This window comes from Lissotriton vulgaris, chromosome 5 (assembly GCF_964263255.1).
Source record: "Lissotriton vulgaris chromosome 5, aLisVul1.2, whole genome shotgun sequence".
Taxonomy (NCBI): Eukaryota; Metazoa; Chordata; class Amphibia; order Caudata; family Salamandridae; genus Lissotriton; species Lissotriton vulgaris.
The window spans coordinates 213,134,577-213,157,710 of NC_141693.1; the positions used below are offsets into that span (position 1 = coordinate 213,134,577).

A 23,134-nucleotide genomic window follows, 5' to 3' on the forward strand; every position below is an offset into this window, starting at 1 on the left:
CAAGGCCTACCAGGGGCTGCAGCATATCTTTTGCCACCCCTGGCTGGCTATCTAAAATTGACACAACTGGCTGATCACTCAGCTGGGGCAAGGTGGTGTAATCACCCCTTGCTTAGATATAGTATGCCTATATCTAAACCTATCTGGACACATATAAACCTGTGAGCCACTCCTATGGCAGGCCTTAAACAATCCTGAAGGCAGAGTGCGTGGTTTAATGTGAGATGGTGCTCTAGCATGAGCTGAGCCTGTCTGCAGCTGTCGGGACCAATTCCCTTAGCTGTTCCGGGATAATGCCAAACCATATACTATTAAGTGCATTATAATCCTCGCGGTTATATGTCAACTTTGGTTTGGCTTTATCAAAACATGTAGTGTAAGGTGTCATACGATTTGGAATACTACCCCCTCGCCAGTCCTGGCGACGGGGGTAGCATTCCACCCCTCTAGAGGGGACGACATGTTACTTTTGCTAAAACGCGGTTGATTTTTAAAAGAGCCTCAGATCCACAAAATGGATGCTTCTGCCACAGACACATGTCTGACCTCCTGCTGCTGACCGAAACTCAGCAGAGGAGGCCTGGACAAAGGATTTCCTGTCACAGGGAGGTCTGACACCACCCCAGACAGGAGATAGTGGATTGTAGCAGGGAGGTTTGAATGAAACCAGACAGTGCCTGGGGAGCACAAGGCTTCCCCTTGCATAATCCGGTCAAACCGGTTCTGGGGCAGCCCAGCCCCAGCTCCAGTGAGACCTGGACAAAGGAAAGGGGGTGTAACCACCCCCCTTCCTGGTCCCACCCATAGGGGAGGGACCTAGCAGGAGATCCACCCCTCAGATTGGAATAAGAGGGGGAGCAGTGCCAATGCAACTCAGATCATCCTGAAATCAACTTTAAACTAAGAAGACGACTGGACTTCGACATTCTGATGATAGAAGACTGAAGAGCATCTCCCTTGTGGCCTAGGAGGGGCCACCCTGTGAACACAGGCATCACCCAGCACCTCGACGTCTGCTTTGCCGCCGCCTCCCGCCGGAGCCCGAGTGCAGAGCCTGACAAGACCCAGCTTCCCAGACTTCTCCCAGCCCGATCCACAGTCCCTGCAAAGAAGGGACCCGTGGAGGCACCGAGAGACGTGGGAGCGGCCATCTTGAAAGACCCCCGAGACGCTGACTGCGCAGCACCCGAGGCACCCTTGACTGTGTGCTTTGGGGTTTGAGAAGCCCCACAACCGAGCAGCATTTGCACGAAAGATCAGCCCTCCAGCATCTCCACGATCTGCGTGGGGCCCTTTTGTTTTGTGCCACTCGACTCGCCATCCCGTCCGCTTGTCACGTGGTCAGCGGCCATCTTGGCGACGAAACCTACAATTTACACTGCGGGTCTGGTTGCTCCAGACCTGCCCTCGCTCCTGTAGAAAGGAGTACCCGCTCTGACCTTGCTGGTCCGAGTAATAAGCCTTTTTCACTTTCCCCGTGGCTTGCATTAGCCAAGGCTTGTTTGCTTCAATCGAGTTGCCGACACCGCCATCAGCTAGAGCCTTCAAGGGACAGCTCGTGATCGACTTCTGGACGTCTTTGACCTCTTCGTGTCCACGCAGCTGCAGAGAGAAGCAACCCCTGATCACCTGTTTGCACCCGACAGTGCCTGGTTCCGTCCTGGTTCCACCCTGGTCACTGCTGAGTGACCCAGACTCTGTCCCCTCTGCTTTCAGGTACTTTTCTACTTCGATCCACCCTTGGATCGCACCGGACACTTCTGCTTCACAGCGCCTGCAGCTGCAACAGCTTCAAGCACCAAGAACCTGCGTGACAGAACCCGACGCCACTTCGACCCTGTGCACCCACGGCCTGTGGGTGAGGTAATTTTGCAACGCCGGTGTTCTTACACTGGTACACACCTCTAGGGTCTGTGTCTAAAGTTTTGTTCCTCTAGGTTCAGCGGAAGTATCTTTTAATTCACTTTATCCAACTTTTACGCACCATTGACTTTGCATTGGTGCGAGCCGCACTTTCCGTGCTGCACCCGTCTCCTGTGGGCTACTCCCGACTTCAGCATTGCTAGTCCTGACTGCTCCCAGCGAATCTCTAGGCCCTAGGCCTAACCACTGTTCGAGAAGTGTTACTTATACCACTTTTTTAGTATATGGTTTGAGTGGCCACCCGCCCTCATCCATAATTGTGCAACTTTATATGTTTTACTGTGCTTTTGATTTAACGCTTGTGCCCCTTTACTCATAAAGAGTACTGGGGAGTAATTTAGAAATAAATACATATATTTTTACAATATATACTTGTGTGGTGTCCTTTCATTTGATTACAGGATTGTATGTGGTAAAACAGCTCGCTTAACACGACCTCTTAAGTTAAGCCTTTAAGGCTGCTTAGTCCATGCTACCACTAGGATAGCTTGTCTAACAAGGTTGACTTACAACCTGACATCTTTGGGGTTTGTTTGGACTGATACCCAGTGGTTCCAGAATTGGAAACACTACATATCAGGCCAACTTCTCACATTGGTGTGCAGCGGTGCGGATTTGAGCTTGCTGTTTGTTTTACCATTGCAATCTTTACATCAAATTGAAAGATCACATCAAGTACCTTAGGTACATATAAATCAAAAGCTTAGCATATTAAGTTCTACTGAACTTAGTAGTTGTAGATTAAAGGGATTAGCACACCCTGACTACAACTCACTAGCAAGGTACAGTAGGAAAACACTCAGTGTAGGTAAGTGCATCACTTACACCTCACTAGCAGTCATGTCTGATACAGGTAGAGCCTCAGGCTCTGCTCCTGTAATAGTTGATCCTATAGGGACAACATCCAGATATGACAACCTTAGCCACAAAGACCTGAGTGCCTTGTGCACAGCCAGGGGGCTAAAAAAGGGCAGAGGCCCTACCATTCCTTCCCTAGTAGCACTCCTAGAAAAGGATGACTTAGATAAGGTGAGTCAGGCTCCCTTAGAAACAGGTGAAGGGATAAACTCCCCTGAGAATGAGGATCTTCCTGAAGATGTAGTAGAGGAGGAGGAAGAGGAAGAGGAAGGCTCTGATTTAGAAGAGCCTGAAGATCAGGATCAGAGGGGAAACCAGGTACAGGTGGCCAGGCTTAACCAGGCCAATCTAGACCTACATGAGAATGGAGAGGGCCAGCACCACTCCAGATCTCATAACCAAATTCTCCCAGGTAACAGAAGGGTGAGATCCCCATCAGGGGACTCTCATCTTTCTAGTGCCTCAAGAGAATCTCAAAGAGGGATGACTCCCTCCCAGAGAAAAGAGCATAGGGCCAGGATGAGGGCTGTCCAACTCCAAATAGAAAGGGAAGAGGTAGCCTTGGCTCAAGCTAAACTTGCTTTAGCAAGAGAAAGAAAATTGTGTGGCTTAGATGCCACTGGTGGCAGCAAAATTCCTAAAGAGAAACCCAGGTCCTATGATAGTAGAAACCTGACAAAGATTGTGCCCCCCTACAAGGAAGGGGATGACATCCACAAATGGATGACTGCTCTGGAGAGAGCCTGCATGGTACAGCAGGTTCATGAGGAACAGTGGGCAGCAATCTTATGGTACTCCTTTTCAGAGAAAGGGAGAGATAGGCTCCTCACTGTCAGACATGAGGATGCCAGCAATTACAAAGTCCTGAAGAGTGTTCTAATAGATGGGTTTGGCTTAACCACTGAACAGTACAGGTTAAAGTTCAGAGATACCCAGAAGACACAGACTCAGGACTGGACTGATTTTGTTGATTGTGCAACTAAGGCTCTGGAGGGTTGGCTAAATGGCAGCAAAGTACATGACTTCACAGGATTGTATAATTTGATTATGAGGGAGCAGATCCTTAGTAATTGTCAGAACCAGCTCTTACACCAGCACCTGGTGGACTCAGATTTGACCTCTCCCCAAGAATTGGGAAAGAGGGCAGATAAATGGGTCAGAACCAGGATTAGGCCTAAGAATCAGGACAATAACCAGAAGAAGGAGTCTACCAAGCCTCAAGATAAGGGTGGGGATAAAAGTAAAGAAAACAGTTCCCCAGGGCCCCAAAACTCCAAGAATGGGGGTGGGTCCCAAGACACTTCTTCAACAGAGAAAAAACCTTATTGTCATGCCTGTAAACAGGTTGGGCATTACAAAACAGACAGCTGTTGTCCCAAGAATGGCAATAAAGAAAACATACCTCCAAAGCCAGCTCCAACACCTCCTGTTACTGTCAGCAGTAATCCCCCAGGAAGTGGGAGCACACCCAGGAATCTGGGTGGGTTTACTTTTGGAGCCCAGGGGGACCCTGGCCTATCCAGGTCCCCATCCCCAAATGATCTTGTTTATGAGACTGGCATGGGGTTTGCCAACTTCTCTGTTTGCCCAAATACCTTGAGCAAATATAGACAAGAACCCATCATCAATGGTTTGAAAGTTGAAGCCTTTAGAGACACAGGGGCTAGCATCACCATGGTGGCTGACTGTATAGTCCCCTCTAAGCAACTTTTACCAGGTGCCACATACCAGGTAACAAACATTGATGGTATCCAAACAAATCATCCCATGGCAGTAGTAAGTCTCAGCTGGGGAGGTGTCACTGGCCCAAAGAGAGTGGCAGTGTCACCAAACTTGCCTGTAGACTGCCTACTGGGTAATGATTTAGAAATCTCAGCCTGGGCTGAGGTTGAACAAGAAATCCATTCCAGAATGGTAAACTCCAATGGAAAGGTTAGTGGGGCTGCATTAGCTACAGCCCCAATCCAAGATGTCCTCCCTGAAAAGGTTGGTAGGGCTGAGCAACTCTCTGCCCCATCTTTAACAGAAGCTCTTCCAAAACAGAATAGCGAAGCTGTTATGATAACAGCAGAAACCCAAACTGAGTCTCCTCCTGAAAAGGTTGGTGGGGCTGTGATGGCCACAGCCCAAACTCAAACAGATATGTGTGTTGTGAAGCCTGAAATGATGGATCACTCCACCCAAACTGAGAGCATGGAGGAGGAAGAGAAATCTCCCCCTCACCAGACAGTAGGACAGGATCAGCCTCCTCAGGGAACTGATCTTACCCCTGATGAAGGAACTGCCCCAGAGGTTGTTAGGCCTGGCCTGACAGAGCCTCTGATGGCAGTGGACCCTTCTCAGGTGGGATCCAGTCTGGAGCAGGTAACCTGCCCCTCTCTACCTTGCCTCAGTCAGCCCAGGGCTGCAGAGGACAAGAAGGACAGTGAGACCCAGAGGGCCCCCTGTCAAATAAAGCACCCCCATCAACAGATTAGGAGCACCAAAACTAGTAGGCCTAGTAAGGTGAAAACTTTAAAAACTCCTGAGGGAGCCCCCTTAAAAACAGTTAGGGACCTCCCACAGATGGATTCTGTTGGGCACAGCCAAACCTGGGACCCAAAGGGCCCAAACCTGAACTGTCCCTCCAGCAAGCCAAACAGAGGGACCCAGCCTCCAGCTTTAGGTAGCCAGAGGTTGACCCTGAGAGCTCAGTGCAACTCAGTTGAAGAAAGAAAGGCACACATGGTGGAAGATAATTGGAGGAAGTTGAGCCCAAAAATAGTGGAGCCTCACTTCAATGCTCCATATCCAAACCAGCCTTTAACTTTGCATAAACACACCCAAGGTAGTGATTCCCTATGGTGGAGACCCTCTAATACCCCTAGGGTGAGGGACTGCTTAGTGGACCATGAGACAGGGGGTACCCATGCTAGTGCAGGTACTTCCTTATATGGCCACTCCGGCAATAAAGGCTTACCTGGCCAAGGATAGCCTTATCTCCTTTCGTTTGGGGGGGGGGGGTTATGTAGGAAGGTGGCTACCTGACTATGGTTACCCCAGATTTTTTGCCTTGTGTTTAGCTGGTTTTTGACTTAGTTGGCCTGGTTCCCTGCTAATCAGGGCCCCAGGCTATCTGCTCTCTCTGTAAAATGGATTCCATGTACCCTAGGTGCATAACTAGATTGGCTTGGGTCACCTTATCAGCCCCTGTACAGAGCACTATAGGTGCCCAGGGCATAGGTGCATCCAAGGCCTACCAGGGGCTGCAGCATATCTTTTGCCACCCCTGGCTGGCTATCTAAAATTGACACAACTGGCTGATCACTCAGCTGGGGCAAGGTGGTGTAATCACCCCTTGCTTAGATATAGTATGCCTATATCTAAACCTATCTGGACACATATAAACCTGTGAGCCACTCCTATGGCAGGCCTTAAACAATCCTGAAGGCAGAGTGCGTGGTTTAATGTGAGATGGTGCTCTAGCATGAGCTGAGCCTGTCTGCAGCTGTCGGGACCAATTCCCTTAGCTGTTCCGGGATAATGCCAAACCATATACTATTAAGTGCATTATAATCCTCGCGGTTATATGTCAACTTTGGTTTGGCTTTATCAAAACATGTAGTGTAAGGTGTCATACGATTTGGAATACTACCCCCTCGCCAGTCCTGGCGACGGGGGTAGCATTCCACCCCTCTAGAGGGGACGACATGTTACTTTTGCTAAAACGCGGTTGATTTTTAAAAGAGCCTCAGATCCACAAAATGGATGCTTCTGCCACAGACACATGTCTGACCTCCTGCTGCTGACCGAAACTCAGCAGAGGAGGCCTGGACAAAGGATTTCCTGTCACAGGGAGGTGTGACACCACCCCAGACAGGAGATAGTGGATTGTAGCAGGGAGGTTTGAATGAAACCAGACAGTGCCTGGGGAGCACAAGGCTTCCCCTTGCATAATCCGGTCAAACCGGTTCTGGGGCAGCCCAGCCCCAGCTCCAGTGAGACCTGGACAAAGGAAAGGGGGTGTAACCACCCCCCTTCCTGGTCCCACCCATAGGGGAGGGACCTAGCAGGAGATCCACCCCTCAGATTGGAATAAGAGGGGGAGCAGTGCCAATGCAACTCAGATCATCCTGAAATCAACTTTAAACTAAGAAGACGACTGGACTTCGACATTCTGATGATAGAAGACTGAAGAGCATCTCCCTTGTGGCCTAGGAGGGGCCACCCTGTGAACACAGGCATCACCCAGCACCTCAACGTCTGCTTTGCCGCCGCCTCCCGCCGGAGCCCGAGTGCAAAGCCTGACAAGACCCAGCTTCCCAGACTTCTCCCAGCCCGATCCACAGTCCCTGCAAAGAAGGGACCCGTGGAGGCACCGAGAGACGTGGGAGCGGCCATCTTGAAAGACCCCCGAGACGCTGACTGCGCAGCACCCGAGGCACCCTCGACTGTGTGCTTTGGGGTTTGAGAAGCCCCACAACCGAGCAGCATTTGCACGAAAGATCAGCCCTCCAGCATCTCCACGATCTGCGTGGGGCCCTTTTGTTTTGTGCCACTCGACTCGCCATCCCGTCCGCTTGTCACGTGGTCAGCGGCCATCTTGGCGACGAAACCTACAATTTACACTGCGGGTCTGGTTGCTCCAGACCTGCCCTCGCTCCTGTAGAAAGGAGTACCCGCTCTGACCTTGCTGGTCCGAGTAATAAGCCTTTTTCACTTTCCCCGTGGCTTGCATTAGCCAAGGCTTGTTTGCTTCAATCGAGTTGCCGACACCGCCATCAGCTAGAGCCTTCAAGGGACAGCTCGTGATCGACTTCTGGACGTCTTTGACCTCTTCGTGTCCACGCAGCTGCAGAGAGAAGCAACCCCTGATCACCTGTTTGCACCCGACAGTGCCTGGTTCCGTCCTGGTTCCACCCTGGTCACTGCTGAGTGACCCAGACTCTGTCCCCTCTGCTTTCAGGTACTTTTCTACTTCGATCCACCCTTGGATCGCACCGGACACTTCTGCTTCACAGCGCCTGCAGCTGCAACAGCTTCAAGCACCAAGAACCTGCGTGACAGAACCCGACGCCACTTCGACCCTGTGCACCCACGGCCTGTGGGTGAGGTAACTTTGCAACGCCGGTGTTCTTACACTGGTACACACCTCTAGGGTCTGTGTCTAAAGTTTTGTTCCTCTAGGTTCAGCGGAAGTATCTTTTAATTCACTTTATCCAACTTTTACGCACCATTGACTTTGCATTGGTGCGAGCCGCACTTTCCGTGCTGCACCCGTCTCCTGTGGGCTACTCCCGACTTCAGCATTGCTAGTCCTGACTGCTCCCAGCGAATCTCTAGGCCCTAGGCCTAACCACTGTTCGAGAAGTGTTACTTATACCACTTTTTTAGTATATGGTTTGAGTGGCCACCCGCCCTCATCCATAATTGTGCAACTTTATATGTTTTACTGTGCTTTTGATTTAACGCTTGTGCCCCTTTACTCATAAAGAGTACTGGGGAGTAATTTAGAAATAAATACATATATTTTTACAATATATACTTGTGTGGTGTCCTTTCATTTGATTACAGGATTGTATGTGGTAAAACAGCTCGCTTAACACGACCTCTTAAGTTAAGCCTTTAAGGCTGCTTAGTCCATGCTACCACTAGGATAGCTTGTCTAACAAGGTTGACTTACAACCTGACATCTTTGGGGTTTGTTTGGACTGATACCCAGTGGTTCCAGAATTGGAAACACTACATATCAGGCCAACTTCTCACACAATTCATCACACAACATAATTACACTCCACATAATATCACTCAGCACCACATCATTTTCCTCCATATAATTATGCTCTACTCCATCTTGCATAAATACACTCCACATAAATCCAGTCTATGCCACGTATCAACATTCCACATAACTACACTTCACACCATGCCTCATAATACCACTCAACATAATTTTCACTCAACAGCGCACACTTCCACGTCACACAAATTCAACTATACACATTTCCATTCCACACCACATAATTCAACTGCAAACTACATAATTCAAACCAACAACACAATGACACAACACACCACATACATCCAATATACACCACAAAATTCCACATCATGATACAATATTTAACAGCGCACCACATAAGTAAACTCCACTACATACCACTCCACAACACAAAATACCATTTCAGATAATCTCACTCCAAAACACACAATCCATTGCCATGACACACAATCCCACGCCACATAATTCCAGTACGCTCAATACCACACTCTGACTAGCCACATAATTACCCTGCACACCATATCACATTATTTCACTACAAAGATCCAATCCACACAACACAATTCCACAACTAACAATTCCAATCCCAATCATATACGATTTGCATATATGCAAATGCATATATTGCAAAACCATATATTTCAAATGCTTGTTTACCTTACAATGCGTCACAACAGATCCTGTTCCTGAAGGGAGCTGCAATCCTTCTCCTACCCCTGTCAGCTCTTTGCTGCCTCAGAGGAGCAGAGCCCTGTGGAGAATGCTGTCTCTGGGGCCCCCACCCCCAGCCTTGGCTCTGACTGAAGGGAAACAATGTAACTTTTTACTTTGTTTCTCTTCAGTCCTGGGTCAGCTCAGGAGCTCAGTGCAGGCTGCTTTAGAGAGAGAGAGTCTTCCTTAGAGCAATCCTCTCTCTCACAGTTCTCTACCGAAGAGCTGAGGGGGCTCCCTTCACTCACTAAAGACTGGGGGGCCCCCGCACCGCGGGGGCTGCGGGGTTTTTGTTACGCCCCTGCTCCAGCTTCCGATTTGCTTTTGTCTATGTCCTTTACATTTTTTTACTTCTAATTGAATAATGGTTCCTGCTTGTCCCACCTTTTTTCACAATTGTTGATTCCACGGATCACGCCCAGGACTTGTCCTCTCCCACTTTCCCATCAGATTTTGTGTTTTTGATTATTATTTTTTTACATTCAGAGCAGTACTTACCACTTAGCGTGGCGCCCAATTCACAGTCACTACCCTTCAATGTAATCAAGCAGTTCCTTTAAGGCACATGCTTCACAGACACAATGTACTTTTAATTCATGCACCCACTTTGCACAATGTTCTTTTTTATTTATTTAAGGTTTTTGGGGATGCTTAGCATGGCGCCAGCTTGACGGCCACCGCGCATTTATCAGTGTATCCTCGCAGGCCTCATCAAACTCTTCTCATCAGTGCTCTAATATGTGTCTTGGTGCATTCGAAGTGCACGTTGTGTGCTACTACATTTTACTTTTGTTGAATTTCTCTCACTAGGTGAATGCTTGTGGGGGAGGGACGTTGGGTGGTACTTTTACATTTGTTTAATTTCTCTCCCTTGGTGAGTGCCAGTGGGGTGGCACCCTGTGCACTCGACCTGCCCTCATGGCACTTGCTTCACGGATAGCTCATGCACAGAGCCGCTAGTTTAATTAGAGACCACAGCATATTGAAAAAACACCTTAATGCAGACAGGGACCTTTAAATACGTAACTGATTTAATTATCGAGGACAGCATATTGAAGAAATGGCTTACTGCGGACAGTCACCTTTAACTATGGAACCAATGAAGGGAAAACCATTCCAGAGGAACATGAGTAACCCTGTGTGGGAAATTTTGTTTACAGCATTCATTTGCACGTTTCCCACAAATGTATTGAACTGGGAAGATTTTGAGGAATTTTGCAGTGTTCGCACAGTTTTCGGGTTTTGAACAAACTTGTTCTGCCTTTCCCACGCATCAGGCTGTTCTCTCGCTCTCATCTGCCCCCTCCTCCTCATCTACCACAGGGACATGGGACATTTTATTTTATGCATGCCCCTTTTACCTCCCTCCTCTACGCCCTAGTCGCTTTGCCTTCTGAGTTATTATCACAAAATGTGGAGGAAATTGCACCCATACGTCCCTACCACAAACTACGAGTATATCACTTGAAAGTAGGGTGCTTGCAAAAGAGATTGGGGATTTATAGAAGAGACCAAAACCTTGATTCTAGGAGAGGTCAGTCTATTTATACTATATTAAGCATGGTTCTAATTAAAATGGGAAGGTCATCCTGTATGGACGAGGATGTCTCACACACACAATAGTGTCATGCTTCATCATCCGCATCCTCTCCCCACCCTGGCAAGGTGGTACTAAAAGGGCAGGCTCAACCTTCGTGAAGACTTGGAGGTAGGAGTGAGTTCTTAAATAAAACTGCGAGACAAATCAGGATCCCCATAATCTAAAAATACCTTAGGGTTCCTCGGTTTTCCCCTTTATTAGTGAGGACTCTTAGTATGTCTAACAACACTTTTCTGAGCGTGCAAGAAGAGTGCAATGGCTCAACCTGTCTACAAATCACCAGCATGTTTCTGTCCTCAATACGAGCCTTTCGGGTCTGGGGCATTCATCAGGGCTATAGGATCCCTACAAATAAACAGTAGGCTCAGCCTATCCAACCTGGCAATGTTAGTATATCACCAAAAACAACCCCCAAGGAGAGTACTACCTGGGTTTTCTTAGGAACCGATTTACTCATACAACCTATTAGAAAAATTACAAAAGCATGCATATTATCATGGGGTGCAACAGGGTGATGGGTGAGAGGTGACTATACCTCCACATGCAAACAGCATTACGCCTGTTCTACTGGTGCATCTTCTCATCATCCAACTCATTAAGTTGTTTCTGATTTATTAAAAATGTATAAGTGTATATAAACAAATTAAAAGTACTACACCTTTCCCTAAGCATTAGAGGATACTGGTAGACTGGTCAAGGAGGGGTTGGTGTCCTTTGTAGTTGCACTCTAATGTTGGAGGAAGGATAGGGTAACAGTAAATATATACTTCCATGATGTAGATGCTATCTTTTAAAAATTCTTCAGACCAAGGTAGAAGCCCTGTTAGAACAATTTTTAATGATATATGCATGGCTTAGAAGCTAAATGCTTGGTCTCAGTATTGAATTCTCTTCTAGGAGTATTCCTAGTTTATCTTGCGTTGTCTCATTCGATCCCTTGCTGTAGATTATTTTAATAAAAAGCCCATTCTAAACAAATGCAGGTGGATCAATCAATGCGTTATGACACATCATTTCACAAAACTACTTTCAAGCTGCTGATCTTTTTAGAAAAATGGGATCAGAAACTTTTGTCACATCAGGAAAAACTACAGGTGTACTATTGGTATCACATGCCTCTTTTGTTCAGACAGCGACCATTCATGCCTGAAGTTCTTATCTCTCTTTCCCTGCGTCCGGGCAGTTTGCCATCGGGACCCATTGATCCTCCCCTACGGGGCTACACTCACACCAAAACAGAGTTAGGATCTCTGGTGTTGGCACATATATGGCCCCCCACTCTCGATCATTCCTCCTTACTTCGTCAAAAGGTTCACCACACTGATGAACCTAATATATACCGCTCAATGCCACTGGTACCACGGGCTGGGAATATGAGCTTGTTTTGTGGTATGCTGCTGATCAGCTGCTTTTGCGTACTTGCAGGCCATCAGAGAAAACCCAGAAATGAAAACAAACTGGATGCTCATTCCATTGGACTTGTGGATGACGCTGGGAGGTGAGGTCGCAGCATCGGTGACTTGAGCGCCTGATGTTGAGAGGATTTAATTGATTCTCTTGTTCTTTAATGGGTTTTCTTAATTCTCTTCAGCATTCATGTTTATAGTTATTATGATCCATTATTATATCGGGGGAACCGACGAATACTGTAATATTCTGTGCGTCATTTTAATTGGGTATCCTTTCAGCATGGTTCATTCCACCATAACAAACATTTGCAATGCAAATTGGTCTCGATTTTGTAAGAGTTTGAGGTATTGGCATTGTAAATGACAATGTCTTTTACCTACCAAAAGAGTGAAAGAGGAAAGAAAATGAAAACAGAAAGGATGCTAGATGAAGGATGAAAATGAAACGGAGATGGAGCGAATCTGAGAAAAGGGGACAGCTGGGGCGAAAAGAAAATTTAGGGTCAATTGGCTTTGACAATGTTTTTAAGCTATGCTTTAGAGCAGTGTGGCTGATGTGCAGCATGTTGAAAAGTTATGATAACAGGGATGAAGTAATTCCTTTAACGGAAGTGATGGTATAGCTGGGAAAATTTGGAGGGTAAATGAGACACCTACCTTGGCCTCCACACCGAACGGTCATGTAAAGAATCAAAAACAAAACTGCAGTGTAACCTTGCTGGAGGTTTCTCAGGCTCTGAGTCGAAATCTGATATGTAGACCTGTGTATGCGATGTACACTAATAATAATGATTTATATAGACTATAGTATAAACTGCATTGATGTATTCACTAAATAATAGGTGACTATTACTATACTTTAGAAAACACTTTTTCAACTTTATAGTAATGAAAGTTGGAGCTAAAAAAAACCTGGCTCTTAAATTCATGCCGCGCAGGTTTAATGGAGATTTGTAATTTTTACATTAAGACCGTACTAACTCAGCTACTTTACATGGCTCATAACATACGACCTGCCAGTAACACAAGGATCTTTATAACAAAAGCTGGTGAACTCACTGAGCTATCTTACATTAAATGCAAACTGTTGTTGACCCCCATATAACTCTGTGGCAGCCATGTTACCTCTGATGACACTAACCTCTGACACAGGGGGTAAAACAAGCCCGATTTTATCCTCTAACTTTCTGGATTTGCGTAGATATAAGCAGTAGCTGCCTTAACCCTTTGAACTAGTTTTTCACGCATTCTGTTTTGGTCCAATAAATTAAGCTAGAGCAGCTTTATTATCGCATTTTCCTTGTTGCCAAATATTTTAGGGCAGATCTAAACAAGCGAGAGTGTATGCACTGTCTAAAGCAAGGAAGCTAGCAAAAGAGAAAGCATGAGAGAGAGCGAGAGACACACAGAGAAGAAGACAGAGGTGAAAAAGAGTGGCAGAGGGAGCTGCAGGCCAGACGAGAATGCAGTGAAGGAGAAAGGGGGGAAGTAGTTATGAAGGAGAAACAGAGGGTATGAGGAAAAGGAAGAGACAGGGGAATACGTAAAAGGGAAATGGGAGGAAACCTGGAAGGAAGATGCAAAGGACTAAATAGCTGATAAAGTGTGATGGAAAGACCAAGGTAGAGAGAGTGAGAAAGGACAATGGAGTGGCCTAGCAACAGGGGGATGGAGAAGAGAGGGGTGGATATAGTGAGGAAAGTTAAGAAAAAAGTGAGGAAGAAAAAGAGAAAGCAAGATAAACAGTGAGAGAAAAAGAGAGCAACGGAGAATGCGCAATGCCAAGGAAAACAAGAGAACAGAGGAAAGAAGTGGAGAAAGTGAGAGAAGGAGCGAGAAGAGGCAAAAGAAAAAGAAGAGCAGAAGAACATATAAAGAGACAGAAATACCTAAAGGGGTGACATAGGTGTTATTTTAACTAATAGTGCATTGAGGCTCTGTGAAAAATCACAATCTAGAGACACACTATCCAAGCACATTCATAAACAATCTCAAAGGCTGGAAAGATGACTGGTATACTGCAGAAGAACAAATTAAAACGTTCAGTAAAAGCTAAGAGCGAATACTGGGCAGGCAATCTGCACGCCGAAGTGGGCGGAGCTGCAATCCCTGCATGGAAACAGCATTCAAGAGAAAATAAAAGAGCATGAAACAATAAAAACAAGCATTGGCATAGCCAATAGGTCTCGCCTTTGGGACCTTATAAGTGTTAAGCCACGCAACAGTTGATGTGGTTGCAACAAGGATATTGTGCTGCATAACTAAATACTTAGAAGGTCCCACAAGCGAGACCTGTTGGCTATGCCACTGCTTGTTTCACTTAGAGCCTTTAACTGACAGTGGGGGTCGCCAGGATTCCTGGCAAAGGCACTTCCCTGGTAGTTACAGTAAACACCCCTGTAAACTGACATGTGGACAAAACAGGAACGCACCCTGGAATATGCCACTTACTGGTCTAGCCATTGGAAAGGGGTTGGGCTGACACTTTAACCACTGGCACTTTTTGTTTTTAATAGACGAAGCGTTAGGACACTTCGACATAATAGTTTTCAAAGATTGGAATAGAGCCAACCAGGAGCGACCTGCCTCCGATGAACCCTGCTCACTTCCACAGTTCCTAATTTAACTTGGGGGAGTATGTTCAGCTTGAAATGAAGTGTTGGGGCGTGAAAACACGACACTGAGCACTGCACGCACACCCTAACAGTGAACCTTCACACAAAGTGTGGCCTGCGAAACCGAGGATGAAAGCGATCAGACCCCATGAACCCAGCATTAGCTACATACATAATGTGGGGGCCATGCCCATCTCAGAGGCCACCCCCAGGTTATAGCTGCAGAGTGAAGAATGTATATTTAAAGTGGAATGCAGTCAAAAATAAGAAGAGTGGACAACCTTCCTGATCTTATGGTGGAAAACGGATGCCCCCTTGACAGCCAGTGCAAAAAGGTACGTAAAGCCTTGACAGCCGCACACTTCAGGTGCATTATGGGTGCAAGAAGCATATTGATTTATTTGGAGAATTTGTAAAACGCTAGCAATGTCAGCCCGAGGTCGCTGTGGAGCGCTGGTAGCATCATGCTAAGACTAGGACCGTGGAGTTAAAAGGAACTCTGTAGGGCAGTTGAGTACCGCTGGGTGTGTGGTCTCACCGCCCTCTCTTCTTCAATTTAGTTCAGCGGAAAGTCTATATGCAAAGTTTAGATTTCAGAGATTTTTGAGAGCGTCGGTGGCAAGAGATTCACCCATGAGAAGGGGAATCAGGGAGTCGCAGAGTTTGTTTGGGTTCCCTGGCCTCTTCTACAAGGCTCTGAGCTGACTGACAGCATCTGAACACCGGTCCCTAGCTGTGATAACATAATACTGTTTACAAGACAAACAAACACCGTTGACCGTACTATGGGCACTGCTTTGGGATGGAAGGTTTGTACCCCTCACACAATAATTGCTACCTTTGGTTCCAGGGGTCATGAAGACAGTAGCAGGGACAGATAACAAACAGACATCTATGGACAACGTTTGCTGTAGTTTTCACTGCTTGCCCTCCCACTAAGTCTGAGCAGCAAACAGGAGAATAGTGCAGGTGGACAAGGGGTCAACTGTGTGTTGTCATCGGTGGTGAAAGATGCACAAAGTCACCTCTGCTAACCATACTGGTTCATACAATCGATGTCGAAGGTTGGCAGGTAATTCACAGGCGCTCCTGCAGTGCATGACAACTACTGGAAGAGGAGCAAACAATAACTACTGAGTGGCACACATACAAAATAGGTCCATGTTAACGAATAAACCCTACTCACCTTTTACAAATATTTTCCCATTTGTGTCACAGATGTCATGTTATGTTACAAAAGTTTTATAAGACTGAACTGTCACCCGCTGTCTCTTGACACCAGAATGGAAGCATAGGGCAACAGAGTTAGAAACTGAAAGAAACTAAAAAGATGACTTTTACATTTCTCCCTGAAAACCTGAGGAGAGATGGTTTGTCCCATTCTCAAGAGGGAAGGGGCAAGGTAAAAGAAAACCTTCCTGCAGATCTAGTTTTGAAAATGTGGTTTCTGACTGTAAAGAAAATAGAATGCCGATTTTGAATGGAATGTGTAGCCAAATTTGTTTAGGGAGAAAGGTAGACAAAATACCAAATACAGATTGATGACCAAGATAACGGCCGGAGGGCCCAATTTCAAGGGGGCTCCATGCACCAATTGTAAAGCAGTTGGGCCTTGTGCTACCTTACACTACAGTGCTGTATTTTCTAGGGCATGAAAATTAGCAGTTTTCCACTTGAGCCACAACCTGAGGTTGCCATGTTTTTGCTCGGTTCACATCTTGCTTTAGCAATAGGTTGTGGTGGCCTAGTGAGACATGCCTTTAGAAGGCAAGATGCAGAGATGTCATATTATACCGCAAAACGTTGCCACAAATGCAGAGCAAAAGTGGAGTTTAATATATATGGCTTCAACAGGTTTCAAACTTAAAGCCTAGCACTGCAAGGAGGAGAGGATCTAACCAGGGGATAGAGAGGAAAACTGCTAGTCACCGCCCCATGTGCTTACTGGGCTTAGGCCCGAGGAAATTGGCTAAGGAAAAATGCTTGACGTACATTGTTCTCCCACAGAGTCACTGTGCCACCATCAAATACTAGGTACAAAATCCATAGCTATTAGCGTTTTCTCTTCATGTGCAAGGCCCCTAACAATATAGGTGCACTCTTGCACTCTGCTGAGGGTAGCTCCGTAACCTACAGACTTCCTACAAGATCTCTGAGCAATCAGCAGGTCACAGGCTGAGATCCAGCCATGGCGGCCTAAGGCCCTCACGTTGATCGCAGCATACATTGGCTGTGGCGGCCTACGGATACCTTCGGTATTCTTGCTGCTTTGGCTCAGGATTGTTGCAACGTATTTTAATGTGTCTTCGCCTGACATAAGGAGCATGAACGAATGTGAATGAAGCCACAGATGGTAATCTTACTTCGGCATTAAAATATATGTTTATATCATCGATCTCATCATCAACATTCCACTGTAGGGCCACAAAATGCAGACATTTTTGACAAGTAATGCACATGTGTTCCTGCCTTTCCAGAAATCTGATGACAAACCTTCTCTAATGTTTTTAAAAAATTTGGGATTCAGCCGGTACAAGTTAAAAATAGAACCATCGGCATATCAGAGACACCTATGGTGTTATGGTGTATGCATGCTCTCTTATCCTTTTCTGTCCATTGTCAGCAGCTTCAGGTACTTGTACTGCCAGCCCCATGGGCTTCTCTGCACCTGCTGGGCACCACTCACCCGAGCTAAAAGGAAGAATGCTGCTGCGGCCGCCATATTGGAGGAATGAGCGGTCCAGTGTAGATATATCCTCCGATAATGCAGGCATGCACTCGCACACACTTCCTATCACGTTGAACCTAGTTACAACTGCAGTCATGCCAGTTAAATATTTGTGTGAAGCATAAATCACTTCAATATTGTATGTCCAGTTGTTGTATAGCAGGGTTTGCATATATATATTATAGCCCTATAATCTACGTTATGCTCGTCCTCTCCCCATAGAATTACATGTAGCGCGCACTGTCAAATGCCTCCTCCCAGTCTATTCTGCCAGGGGCTCATCTCCATTTAACCTTTGAAAAAAAAAGGTCATGTCCGCCACCACCGCCCAACAAGACACACAAACGCACACACACACATGATGCAGTCACCTTACACACAGTGCACAACCACATACGAAGAAACACACAGGTACAGACAGCCCTCACATACTTATTTATATAAACATTGACACACAGGCACACTCCCCATGTGATTTGAGTATCGAAGAAACACATAGGTACAGACAGCCCTCACATACTTATATAAACATTGACACACAGGCACACGCCCCATGCCAGTTGAGTAAATGTCTAATTTCTGGGGTCAAGAAGTGGTTTCATTAAACAGCTCCCATTAAAAAAGCAGTGATTAATTTACAGGGAACTCCCCCTTCTAGCTTCCGCTTCTGTTTCCAGAAACGCACAGCCTTTACACACCTCCTGCCCGGCTGCTTATTACCATAAAGGCAATTCCTCATCGGTCATCAGCGTGCAATAGAAGCACTGAGGCACCCCTGAAGGGGGCCTGGGGGTGGGGGGCTGCATTTTAAGTGCTGTCCTCCTGTCTGTCCCATGGTAGCTGTATCTAAACCAACCACAGCAGACATGAAGGGCACAATTAGCCTCCCGGTGTGAAAATGCCGACCGACCAGGAGTCCTGGGGTTGTGACAAGGTACACAGCACAGGATGGGGGAAGACTCGAGCGGCACAGCTGAGACCTAGGCGCGTACCAGCGAGTGCAGCAAAGGCTTGGAGGGATGCTTCTCTGCTGGAGATGTGTGTAGTAGCGGTGAGACATCAGGATGCCGCATACAGCCTCCCTCCTCCTCTCATCTAGCGGTGCATCCCAGGAGTGCTCCGGATGTGGCCCACCCCCTCTACCTATCGAAGAAGTGCACGCTGGCAGACATTCCCCCGCCCACGCTCAGCAGGCTCCTGCACCGGGGGCATTGACAGTCACATGGCCAGTCACCGGTGACCGCTCGTGCAAGCAGCAGCCTTGCTGGCAGCCAGCAGGCATCTCAGTAACGGCGAGTCCTTATTAGGAAGCTCTGCAGTGCATCATCACAGGCCGGCACCACCAGATGGAGGAGGTGACAGTGATGGGATTAGATAGCGCACGTCCTCCTCTTGAATTGAAAGGCTGGGAGTTTCTCTGACCACAGGAGGAATAAACAGTTTGAATATTTAGCTACAGATTTTTGCTCAGATAATCCACTGCAAATCTAAACAAGCGTGCGCCTCGAGCGGCTGCAGGGGGAGGGAGCCTGCGCGATTCCCTTGTGGGAGCGTGCAACCATATGGCACCACCGTATGGCGCCGCGCGCTCCCGCAAGAAAATCGCCACACGTGCACGCGCTGCAATTGAAGGCAATGGAACACATGCACGTGTTTGGCTGAAAAGCCGAAGCGATAGGAATAGGTCATTTTGCCTATGCAGCACATGCGCGCTGCATAGGCGAGACCTAAAAAAAGACAGACTCAAGCAGGGTACTCAAGTGTGCCAACCGTCCCAGTTGTTGCTATTTCAGGAATGTCGGCGGCAGTGCTGAGTGCAGGCAGGAACCAGCAACCAGACGGGAGGAGGGAGGAGAGCCCTTGAAGCAGCAGGCCGTACTACAACACATGACGCGATGACAGAAGGCTTTTTAACTCAGTAGCAAGTACATTGATAAACAACCTTAACTGCTGGAAAGATGACTGGTATACGGCAGAAGAGCCAATAAAGTTAATTAAAAGCCCCTGCACTTTGGGAGGGTAAATCCAGTCTCTGGGGATATTTTCACCTTTAACCTTGGGTGAAGTGGCACTGGCAGCTACAAAGGCCGAGAGGTCCAGGAGTCTCTCTTTCAATTTTGAGCACACAGACTCGGCCGTAAGCTGATTAGCTGCGAGTCTTCCTAAATAAAACAAATGCTGAAAAATCGACAGGAAGCTTAGCTATGTTTAGTTCGTCAGGAGTGAGAGGGTGAAGAACTGGGATGTCAAATACCCAGCAGCGCCAGGGACACGCCCAAAGTCCTCTGGGTTCCCTTGCCTTGGTACACAGAGACACGGAATACTTCTAGGTGGCGTCAGAGATCAAATTTATTAGCTGCAGCTAGTAGCAGAAATCCCAGCAATACAACACGGTGTACATCTCAAGAAACTGGTCAATTTTACTAAGGCGAGACATCCCTATTTATACACAAAAAGGTACATTTAAAATGCACGCCCCTGCACCAAAATTCAACCAATAGAAAATACATGACATCACACAGCATCATACAGTAAAGCTCATTTTACAGTGTCCCAACCCACAAGTTAATATTTAGGCATATCTAAATAATAATCTGGAAGACCCGGACAAACACTTAATTGAAAGCGTAACCCATGAAATGAAGAAACAGTAAAGAAAAGTAGTTTCAGATAATGTGCAAGATAACAGAAACGTAAAGAAACTTAAAAGTTAACAAATGCTTTGAATGATGATTGGGAAAGTGGAAAACGATCTTGCAGGGAAATTGGCTTGGCAGGGTCAATTCCAGGTGAAAGGCCAGCTTCTGAAATTAACTCCAGCGCACGAAGAAAACCTTAGTTAATGTATGCATGACCCACAAAAGGTCAGACTGCTTTGCTCGCAGACTAACTTCTGAGGCCTACGTAAAAGGCAACACCAGATGGCAGTCATGACGCATGGCAAAATCCCATGTTTAGAAAAGAAATTCGTAAGGAAAGAAACTATTTAGATATTGTTTAGGATAAGATATGTGCAAGGAAACTAAAGGTTAACAAGGTCCTGAACAGTGATTGAAAAACTCAGACAACGATCAGCTAGTGAAACTGGTTTTGCAAAAGGTCAGTTTCAGGTGAAAAGGGTCACTCTCTCTGCAGTTCATTCTGAGTCAGAAAAACCCAAGTTAAAATATGCACGAACTCAGAAGGCCAGGCCACTTGTTCGTTGGGCCTACTTCACAGGCCTACGTGTGGGCAAGACTAAAATGGAGTCAGGTTTGAGAATTACAGAACCACAGACCCTCCTTTTGCCATTACGTAGGCAATAACCTAAACTCATGTTAATCTGAATGTAGGTCTATATCTATTCTCATCAGGTCATCAATGTGTTGCTGTAACATCATCTTATTATCCTTCACTTCTCTCGGGACTGGTCTTCTCACACAGATCGTAGCACAAAGACTACAAATGGCGGGACCACACTGGATGCATAAACAACACGAGAAAAGGATAGCTAACGCCATACCAAGAAACATCAGAATCTTCCATCCCCATTTGGACAGCGATTCCCATAACCATCCCATCAACGACCAGTTACCTTCGTCCACATGAATAGACTCAGGGATCTTATGTAGTCTAGAGATGGCTTGGTACACTGTCGGGGCATTATCTGGTATGAAAACGCAGCAACTAGATCTAATCAATTTGCATTCCCCACCTCTATCTGCAAGTATTATATCTAAAACAAAACGGTTCTGTAATGTCAAAGGGCGATCCGCTTGAAGCTCACTGTAATATTGCTAAGGGCACCTGCAGTCTCATTTATAGTGGCCTCAACCACTCTTGTAAGCTGACGAATATTCCCACTATTAGCCATAGGACCCCAAAAGGGTAGGAAACCCTTGAAGAAGTCTCCAGCTTCTTGTGCGACAGTATCTTTCGCATCGATAATACCTCTACCGTATCTTGTCTTGTGGTACTCAAAAACAGCAGTGTATGTAGGGGGAAGCAAAAATGCCATGTAACATGTCCCAGAAAAATCAGATGGCAACCAGGTGTATGCTCTATCGTGACAAACCAAATACGTGCCTTTAGCTGGCACGAACGGAGGAGATTTTTGGGACGTATAAACGTATGTGTAAACACACACACTCTTACCAAGCTGAGCTCTCGGATTCTGACCATTACCTTGCAAACAGAGATGACCTCTCTGGGGTATAATCCAAATAGGAGGAGACCTTTGCTGCCTTTCTTTCTCCGTCAAGCTAACACTATATGTCGTCTTATTCCAACTGACATATGCTCGTACCTCCTCTCTAGGGATAGCATATACGCATCGATATCTCTAATCATATCAACTATTCCCCGTATCAAGGCATTATAACATGCATTGTCTTTGACGGAACGTACCGGAGAGGCTTCATTCGCAAAGATAAACATTGATTGGAGTGCCCAAACTGACCCGTTAGGCAAAAAAGGCAAAACCAAATATGGCATTCCCTTATCTGTAGTATGTGGCATAAGACCACACACCCAACAATTCGTGGTATTTATGTCTAGCTGATGCTGATGCAACATCTGTATAAACGAATTGTTCACAAATTCTGATCTTCGTGTCTGTTAATGTTCAGGTAACGTATGAAACTCATGTGGAGAAACAGTAGAAAAAGAAAGAGTAGTTTGGGAGGTAGATGTAAGTGGCAATTGTGTGACATAGAAAATCCAACCCACACAAGCTAACGAAATATTCGCAAGCATAAGAAAACACATTATTAAAAAACATTTGCTATGAATCAATATACATATTTAGACTTTAGAATCCACTTTCCTAACACATTTATCAGACTCAAGAAACTACATCCTCTAACGTGCTGCTCACGGAAATTTTCCTTCTTCACTTAAGTGTGCGCCAAGATCGCACTAACGACCCTGAACCACAGACCTTGTGTCAATACGCGGCTCACCCCTTAAGAACTTCCTACCGTGACCCTGCAGCTGAGTCCGGATGGTGACTTGAAAAAGGAAAAAGCAAAAAAGTCTCCTGATCTGATAAGGTGTAATTCACTATATAAAAAATTTCGGTTTTATTTGTCCATGGCAATAGGCTTTCTTGGCCTTAAATCGTAGCGTTCTTTATCAGGTACAGTTGGATCCTTAAATAAAAGTTCCGGATTGGTGGTGTCAATCTTTAGATGAGGAGGCACAGCAGCTTGCAGAACATCATCATCCTTGCGTTCTGACCATGTCCATGTCAAATGAGCATCACTAAAGGGCACAAATGTGGGGACTCTCTCGCAATCTGTGTCAGCTATACCATCCCTCATCCACTGATCATACGGTAAAGGCAAAGGAACTTTTTTCGTATGGGTGGCATGCACCCAGTTCTTTTTACCATCTACTCTAACAGCAGTTCTAGTGACCAGCAATACCAAATAGGGACCAGTCCATCTAGGTTCCAAATTCTTGGATCGCTGAAAATTCTTCGTCAAGATAAAATCACCAGGTTGGATCGTGTGCCCTGGATCTGTAGTGGCAGTCGGCAAACTGTCATAG

General features: G+C 46.3%; 1 protein-coding gene across 1 annotated transcript in view; it reads right to left on the minus strand.

The window, feature by feature from the left end:
- The window catches only part of LOC147710518 (ectonucleoside triphosphate diphosphohydrolase 8-like), a 409,769-nt gene that overhangs the window by 306,169 nt on the left and 80,466 nt on the right, over positions 1 to 23,134 (minus strand). The gene's annotated exons all lie outside the window — the stretch shown is intronic.